Below are 9,473 nucleotides of genomic sequence, written 5' to 3'. Positions count from 1 at the left end.
TCATATCAAGTCTGTGATATTCATGATTACTTCCTAAACCTGACACACAAGTGTGGTCTAATCAGTATGGAAGGAGATAATGGGCCGCACGGCCCAACCCGTCCGTGGGTGTCTGAATACGCACGTTCCTGCGGCGTGTCCGAGAAGTCAGGGGGATATCGGACACGTGATGGCAGGATTATGCACGTTTATCTTGCGTGTTGACTTCCCATAGGGTCAGAGCTTCCTGAGAAGCTCGCTACCGGAGCAATCCATAACCCGAGCTGATCCGTCAGTGGTCGCCGGATGTTGTTCCCAGCTCCTGGAACAACAAGAGGGAGCAGGAAACTCCATCCCCTCGAGCTAGGAAGGGCCCGTCCTGAAGATAAAGCCTCTGGCCTGTGGGAGCCTCGGGCTAAATCATGTTTAGTCCGAGGATCGTCCTGCTAAACAGCCCGTGGGAAATCCAGGGCGTACAGTGTCGTTGACCAAAACGAGGGTCAACATTCTGGTGCTTTCATTGAGAGCTTGACAAAGAATCTAATGGAAAAAACTACCAAAGAACTACCAAGAAGACTGGACAGGCTCCCGCTGCATCATCCCAGCCTCCCCCCCCCCCCCCCCAAATGTGGCTGAAGACGAACCCATTTGGAGTTTGATGAGGAGGAGTTGGATTCTGAGTCCCTGAAGGCAACACTGGGGGTGTTGCAAGATGAGTTGGCCAATCAGAGGGCCAATCAAGAGAATGATGCCGAGATAACGACGTCGCAGCAAAGGGAGATAGAGCGCTAGCACCAGGAGCTGAGCGAGCAGCAGGCGGAGATGGACCGTTGACAGAGGGATGCCATGGCAGCCCTTGAAGCAGCCATCCAGCTGGCTAGGAATTAGGCTGTGCCAGCCTCCCAGCCAAATCAGCCACCAAACGGACCACCTCAAAGGGGTCCTAATCCTAGCCCTCCACTCCAGCCAGTAAGCCCTCAGAGGCCGGAGCAGCCACCTATGCCTCAGGATGATGTCCCACCTAGGGATCCTGAGCAGCAGCCTCCATCTCAGGCTGGTTGAGGCAATCCCCCGCGCCCAAGGCAGAATAGGGTCGAGCAACAGCCCCGCAGCCCTAGATGCCCAGGGGGTGAAGAGCCGCATCCACCGAACAGGGGGCAGCGTCCTTCTGCTAACAGGAGGAACTCAGAGATAGGCTCTATGGTCAGGGGCCCCCCACGGCATGACAATGCACGGGGACCCATCGACTAGCGTAGGCCTCCCCCTAACGCTTGGGAAATGCTAGCCCAAGGAGGCAACAGAGGGAATAGTCGGTCGCACCATAGCCAGCCATGGTTCAGAGATGGCCACGGCTACAATGAAGACGACTTAGGAAGAGGAAATTCTGGTCGAAGGAATGAAGAGAGAGGTGGAGGCAGGAGCCCCCCCCCCCCCCCCCCCCGCAACCTAGAGAAGACCGACCAGCAGGTCATAACACTGGGGGGCAGCCTAGGCAGAATAACGTCTTTAGTCAGCTCGGAGCCAGCGAGCAACAGCGAAGAGACGATGATTTGAGGGATGTACTCAACGACCGCCGAGAAAGGCATGATGAGTACATTCCCCCGGCACCAGAGGCCCCAGCAATCCCGGAAGCTATTCAGGCTCAAATCGATGCCCTGAACCAGGCTGTGCAGCAGCTGGTCGGGGGGCGAACATCACACATTGAGTACAATCGGAGGAGAGGCACCCCTTTCGTACAGAGGATTGTTGTGGCAGAAACCCCCAGTAAGTTCAAGATGCCAACTCTGCCAAATTTTGATGGGTATGGAGACCCAGTATCTCATGTCAACAAGTTCGAGATACAAATGGACATTCAGAAATTCTCTGAAGATGCTCGCTGCAGGATCTTCCCAGCAACACTTTCTGATGCCGCCCAGGAGTGGTTCTTTAAGTTCCCTCCTGCAAGTATAGTATCCTGGGAGATGTTCGTGAAGGAGTTTTACGGACAGTTTTATGCGGGTCATGTGCACCCCACTGAGGTGAACCAACTGGTCAAGATACGCCAGAAAGAGGGAGAGCCCCTGAAGGAATACGTTCAACGCTTCATGCGAGCTGCAGCTGGAGCCAAGACTGTGGGCGATGAAGGCAAGATGATGGCCCTAACTGCTAGGGTTAGGCGACATTCTCCCCTATGGAGTAGCCTCAGAATGCATGGGGTCAAAAGTACCCAGGAGTTCTTAGATCGAGCTGATCGGTACATCAAGCTCGAGGACGCGATTGCCGACGAAGGGAAATCGCCAGCAAAAGACAAGGGGCCCAAGGAAGAACCCGCCAAAGCCACCAACGGGTCGAAGCCCAATGGCAACGGCAAAGGCAACGGGAATGGAAATGGTAAGAATGGTGGAAAGCGGGCGAACAACGAACCCTCGACCTCCGAGAGTAAGCGCCCCAAAGGTAATCAGTATGAACCGAAATTCACCAATTACACTGCCCTTGTTGAAAGCCGAGCCGAGGTCTACCAGGCAACCAGCTCAAGTGTGCCCTACAAACGACCCGCACCCATAAGAAAAGATATCTCCAAGAGAGATTCAACAAAGTTCTGTCATTTTCATAATGACTACGGGCACGACACTAATGGGTGTAACCAGTTGAAGGAAGAAATTGAGTTCTTGATAAGACAGGGACATTTAAGAAGATATGTATGAGCCGTGGGAGGTTCTCAGCGAGAAGCTCAAGGTGGCAACGAGTCGGTGCCTGAACGCCAACACTCGCCACCTTTACAGCCAGCTCCCGTGGCAGGTACCCCACTCACCATCTGCGGAGGCCCACATCTTGCAGGAGATAGTGGGAAAGCGAGGGAACGATATGCTCGAACCCTGCGCCACGACCAGGACATCGAGATGATGAGTGTTGAGGATCGAGCACCAGAAAAGGCTCGAACAGAGGAAGAACTGATCACCTTCTCTGACGACAACGCCCAGTACGTGCGATTCCCACACTCCGATCCGCTGGTCGTGGACATGCAGATCACGAACATGATGGTGAAAAGGGTGTTGGTCGATACAGGAAGTTCGGTCAACATCCTATACAAGTCCTCGCTGGAAAGGATGAAGTTGTCCATGAAAGACCTGGAGCCATACAACCAAACCATTTATGGTTTTTCCGGAGAAGGGCTTGCCCCAATAAGGTCGATTAGACTCCCAGTCACAGCAGGCACTGCACCTGCTAACAAGACATTACTCACTACTTTTATAGTAGTTGATTGTCCTTCGGCATACAACGTTGTGATAGGGAGGCCAATTTTGGTCGATCTGCGAGTCGTCACTTCTATATGGCACCTCGCTATGAAATTCCCAACAGACGCAAGGATAGGATGTGTGTTGGGAAACCAGAGGGAAGCAAGGGAGTGATACAATACCTCGATCACCAAGGCAAAGAAGGGTGTATCGAGAGATGCCACACGAAAGGATTTGCAAATGGCAACTGATGTTCAGGCCCGCTCAGGTGACAATCTCACCAAATAGGGCGTCGCCCAAAGTGAGGATAGGGACTTAGATCCTTGCTTTGGGGATTTTGAAGAAGAAGTGGGACCTATCGAGGAGCTTGAAGAGGTCCAACTCGATGAGGAAAATCTGACCAGAGTTGTGAAAGTCGGTAAAAACTTAGAGACAACAACAAAGCACGCATTGGTGGAGTTCTTAAGGAGGAACCAGGAGGTCTTCGCCTGGTCGCATAAAGACATGGTCGAGATAAATCCTGCAGTCATCAGCCATGTCCTAAACATCGACAAAAGCAACAAAGATAGATCAAGGGCCTTGAAAGAAGAAGTCGAGAAGCTGAAGGAGAATGGGTTCATCAGGGTGGCATTTTATCCATCATGGGTCTCTAATCCCGTACTAGTGCCCAAGCCAAATGGCAAGTGGCGTACGTGCGTGGATTTTACAGACCTAAATAAAGCCTGCCCCAAAGACTGTTTCCCACTCCCGAGGATCGACCAGCTGGTCGATGCCACTGCAGGGCATGAGTTCCTCTCATTCATGGATGCATACTCCGGGTACAATCAAATCAGTATGCATCCCCCTGATGAGGATCACACTAGCTTTTGAACGGATACAGGGCTCTACTGCTACAAGGTGATGCCCTTCGGTTTGAAAAACGTTGGTGGGACTTACCAGAGACTCATCAGCCACATGTTCAAGGAGCTGATCGGCACAAACATGGAGGTTTACATCGATGACATGATGGTTAAGTCAAAGAAAGCAGAAGGGCGTGTAAGGGATTTGTAGGAATGCTTCAACGTCCTGAATAAATATTAGATGAAGCTAAATCCCCTTAAATGCTCCATTGGAGTAGGATCAGGGAAGTTCTTGGGATTTATAGTTACCTCGAGAGGAATTGAAGCTAATCTCGAGAAAATAAAAGCCCTGATCGAGATGAAGCCGCCAGTGAAGATTAAGGATGTCCAAAGCCTAACCGGGAGGATTGCTGCTCTTAGTAGATTCATTTCGAAATTGACAGACAAGTGCGTCCCATTTTTTAATCTACTAAGAGGCAATAAGAAATTTGAATGGACAGATGAGTGTGAACAGGCCTTTCAAGCACTAAAAACGCATATGGCGCAACCACCCATCCTGTCAAAGCTAGTCGATAAAGAGACTTTGTTCATCTACCTGGCAATCACGGATTACGCTACTAGTGCTGTTCTAGTAAGAGAATAAGAGGGTATGCAGAAGGTTGTCTATTATTTAAGCAAAAGGTTGATCAGAGTAGAGTTAAGGTATCCCCCCATCGAAAGGTTAGCCTATTGTTTAGTTTTGGCCTCTAGGAAGCTGCGGCCTTACTTCCAAGCTCATCCAATTACGGTCTTAACCTACCAGCCTCTTCGACAAGTCTTGCAAAAGCCAGAGGCTGCAGGTAAATTGCTAAAGTGGGCAGTCGAACTCGGGCAGTTTGACATAACTTACTTGCCGCGAGCAGCAATAAAAGGATAAGCCTTGGCTGACTTCATCGCCGAATTCACAGAGCTCACGGGTGGCGAGCAGACTGAAGAGCCCGGCGAGCCTGAGTGTCAAATCCAAGCACCCTCGTGGAAATTTTTTACAGACGGTTCATCTAATGAATCCCACGCAAGAGTAGGAGTGATATTGATAACGCCGGAAGGGCATCGATTTCACTGTGCAATTAGATTTGACTTCACTGCTTCTAACAATGAGGCTGAATATGAAGCATTACTCATTGGATTGCGGTTAGCCAAGGATATGAACATAAAAGTGCTTGACATCTATAGTGATTCTCAACTGGTGGTGAATCAAGTCTTGGGAGAGTACCAGGCGCGAGGTTTGAAGATGGTCGCCTATCTGAACAAAGCAAAGGATCTGTTAGCCCAGTTCGATAGATACACTCTCCAGCAACTACCTCGCGATCAGAATTCCAATGTAGACGCTTTGGCAAAGTTGGCAAGTACAAAAGATGCTGATACTCTGAACATAGTGCCAGTCGAACGACTATCAGTACCAAGAATCCAAGCAGCAGAAACCACTCTGGTAATCCATATGGCGTATACGTGGATGGCACCGTATGTAGAGTATCTGTCAAGCGGTGTGCTACCAGCAGACAGAATCAAAGCCAGGACCCTTCAGCGGCAGGCTGCTACGTATATCCTGGTCGATGGGAACCTGTACCGAAGGGGATACTCACTGCCACTCCTTATATGTATTACCAAGGAGAAAGCCAAAGAGTTGATGAAAGAGGTGCACGAAGGTTTTTGCGGGGACCACACTGGGGGTCAAAGTCTGTCAAAAAAGATCCTAAGGCGGGGCTATTTCTGGCCAACCATGAATGAAGAGTCAATGGAGTTCGTGCAGAGATGTGACAAGTGTCAGAGATTTTCTTAAATCCCACGAGCAGCTCCCAACGAGTTAAAGCAAATGTAGAGTCCATGGCCCTTCGCAGTTTGGGGAATAGATCTAATCGGATCTTTGCCTACAGGAAAAGGGTGGTGTAAAGTATGCAGTGGTTGCCGTCGACTACTTCACCAAATGGGTCGAGGCTGAGCCACTCGCAACCATAACGACCAAGAAAGTTCTTGACTTTGTAGTCAAAAACATCATTTGTCGCTATGGATTACCAAGGAAGATAGTCTCGGATAACGGCACCCAGTTTGACAGTGATCTATTCACGAACTTCTGCAAACGGCATGATATTATCAAAAGCTTTTCTTTAGTCACTCATCCTCAAGCGAATGGGCAAGTCGAAGCAGTTAACAAAATGTTGAAGGATACCCTGAAGAAAATACTTGAAGAAGCTAAGGGAGCATGGCCAGAGCAATTGCCTGAAGTTCTTTGGTTGTACAGAATTTCCCACTGAACAGCAACAGGTCATACCTCGTTTTTCTTGGCGTACGGGTATGAAGCTATGTTGCATGTCGAGTTAGATCCACCCTCGCACCGCAGATTAACATACGACCAAGACTCTAACAGCCAGCTATTGATGGAATCCCTGGACTCAATTGATGAGAAGCGTGAACAAGCTCAGCTCCGAGTAGCTGCGTACCAGCAAAAGGTCTCCCTATATTTCAACTCTAAAGTGGGAGAAAGAAAATTCAGTGTTGGAGACCTTGTACTCCAAAGAGTTTTTCTAAACTCCTGCGACCAAGCTGCTGGAGTACTCGAGCCTAATTGGGAAGGGCCATACCAGATTGATGAGGTCCTTCACCCAAGCACTTATAAACTTGCACGCTTAAACAGAGATCTCGTTCCTCGCTATTGGAATGGAGAACACTTGCGCAAGTATTACCAATAAACAATTCTTCTTAAAGAGTTGGCTTGTATTAATTTTACTTTTTACAAGTTTTGAAAAAGTGTAAGATCTTATTGATCACTCGTATAGACATGTTTAGTCCATTTATTACGAGAAATAAAAGGGACTATGCGCAGCCAGTCATTTCTTGCCAACTATTGTATTTATTACAAGTATTTGCTCATTACGTGTGTGGTTTTGCTGTATTATAATGCTAATCATATTACTACGAGAAGTAATGTTCGAACAGGTTCTGGTCAAGGCAAGTGACCAAGGACCTAAAGCTCCTCGATCACTTAGGGGGCATATAAGGTACAAGTAAGCAAAGCATATCGTTAAAAGGTATGTAAACACATGAGCAAAATAAGTGAAAACATGCTAGGGCACTTAGAGTATTTTTCAAAAAAAATTTATTTTGATAAATCAAACCAAAGTGTTATGCTAAGTTCGGTCATGCGAACAGATGTTATAATAATATGCAAATATATTATAATGTCAAAATGTATCCTTTTACACCGCGAGTAGTCGCTGCTCGGATGTAATTGTTCAGATAAAAGTAAAAGCTGCCCATGCAGCAATAAAAAAAATATATTGTCTTTACATCACGACCCGTAGGTCGTGTAGTTAAAAAGATAAAATATAAATAGAAAAAGCTCAAGGAGCCGGAGGATCTTGAGGAGCTGGAGGATTTTGAGGAGGGCCTTGATCGACGTCCGCAGCCTCATTATCTGCCCCATCCATCTCAGCGGCCAGCGAGATCTCAGGGGAAGCAGGAATCCTCGCCCTTTCTTCCTCTACCTGTCGAGCGGCACAGTGAGCAAGCTTGGCATTCCTTGCATTCTCAGGAAGGTAATTGAAGTCGGCACCCTGGTTGTGCTTCCAGAAATCATAGAAGCATCGGAGAGTGGCATTCCCATACCTTTCCAAGTTACTGGCATTGGCTTTCTTGAGCTCCTCGATCTGGCCCTCCAGGGTAGTATTCTCCTGTCTACTCGCAACAAGTTCCCCCTCAAGCGGTTGGGCCGCACAGAAATTGAAGCGGTTAGACTCCTTGAACTGGTCCCTTTGAGCAATGGCCTTGTCCAGAGAATTCTGCTTCTCCTTCAACTCCTCCGCCAGCTTATTCTTCTCCTCGAGCACCACTGCAAGCTAGTCAGCATATTTTGCTTCGATAGCTTTAAGTTCATCAGCGTGTCTTTGCTCTAAAGATTTGGCCTCCTCGGAAACAGCACCCGAGCGGAGGCGGCCAGTGGTAAGGGTCAGCATTGCCTACGGTCAGAGCAGAAGTTAGGCTAACTGTAAAGCATAGAAGAGTTATCTCCATAGAAAAAGATGACTTACACTGGTAAACACGTTCAAGGCACGGTTTAAGATCAGGTCGACGTCCATCACTTTGGTCGCGGCTATCACCTCTCGACAGCGGTCGTGCTTTGCAATCTTCACGACCCTGTCCTTGACCGTTTTGAAGATGCGACCAGTTATATTGCCACTAGTTGAAGCAGGACCGACCTGCTGAGTCTGGCCAGTTGGGGCCGCTGGAGGTGGAGTTGATCCGGCCGGAGCAGGGGGAGTCTGCTGCTCGCGAGGAGAGGGTGGAGTTGCATTGGCTGAGGGCCCGTCCTCCGGGGGGCTTGCATTGTGAGCCTTCTTGGCCTAAGGCGCTTTGCTGCTTTCCCCATGGTGTCTCTTGCTTGCCTTCTTTTTGCTCGGGGGAGCCGCGGCAGCCTCAGGAGTGCTGTAAATGTCGAACACATTCACGGAGTCCATGTCTGGAAAAGAAGCAAAATGTCGAACAGTGAGATAGCATAAATGACTAAGTATATAACATCAGGAAAATAAATAAAGAAAGATTGCAAAGTCAAATACCCGAGCTATTATTACTGGTCGCTATACTATAGACTCTACTAGTCTTATACTCACTCTCTGACATGAAGAAGTCTGGACCTAAATTTGGAGCATATTTAAAATTGTCGTCCCTGTCGAATAGATGACAGGGAATTGACAAGCTATCTAAAAGCGAAATAACTGTACCATTCTCGTCTGAAGACTCGTCCGAGTGTTAGACAGGCTCGGTGGCCTTCTTTTTGTCCTTCCCAAGGGGGGTAGAGGGCCTCTCTGCTGGAGGTGTGCCAGCAGGTTCCCTGATCGTGACCCCAGTTGGTCTCCTTCGTGGAGGCGACGCTTGTGGTTGCTGCTCGGTTTCCTCCTCGGCTATGGCACTCCCTGCAGTTGACTCCCTCATGTCCTGATGAGGGGCCAAGAGGCCAACCAGCCTAAGATTTGCCTCTGTGACCAGATGTTTGACGCTTTTTTCTACGTCAGTCACGCTGGCCAAGAGGGCTGACCTCAACTCCATATCTAGAGTTGGGTTTGGTTGCAGCCATGGCCCTGGAGGACATTAAAAGTTTAAGAGATGGTGGAGAAGAACACTACATAAATATCAACAGCCAGTGGTACGAAAGTTTTACCTCCTTGAGCGAAGGCCAGGTTGTCCGCGATCATGTCAGTTGTGAGGAAGTACTCCTGGTAGTACCTCCCCACATTTGATATATGGGTGATGTCAGTCAGGAAGGTGTGCCCGGTTTCCTGATGACAGAAGTGACAAAACCTTGTGCCCTCTTGGTTGAGGTTAGACTTGAGGTCGAACAAGTAGTTGACCTCATGAGGAGTTGGCACAGGCCATTTCTTGTGGCTGTACAGGATATAGAGTGCAGCGA

This window comes from Humulus lupulus, chromosome 4, assembly GCF_963169125.1.
Source record: "Humulus lupulus chromosome 4, drHumLupu1.1, whole genome shotgun sequence".
Taxonomy (NCBI): domain Eukaryota; kingdom Viridiplantae; phylum Streptophyta; class Magnoliopsida; order Rosales; family Cannabaceae; genus Humulus; species Humulus lupulus.
The sequence above is the reverse complement of the archived record's forward strand: the minus strand, read 5'-3'. Positions refer to the sequence as shown.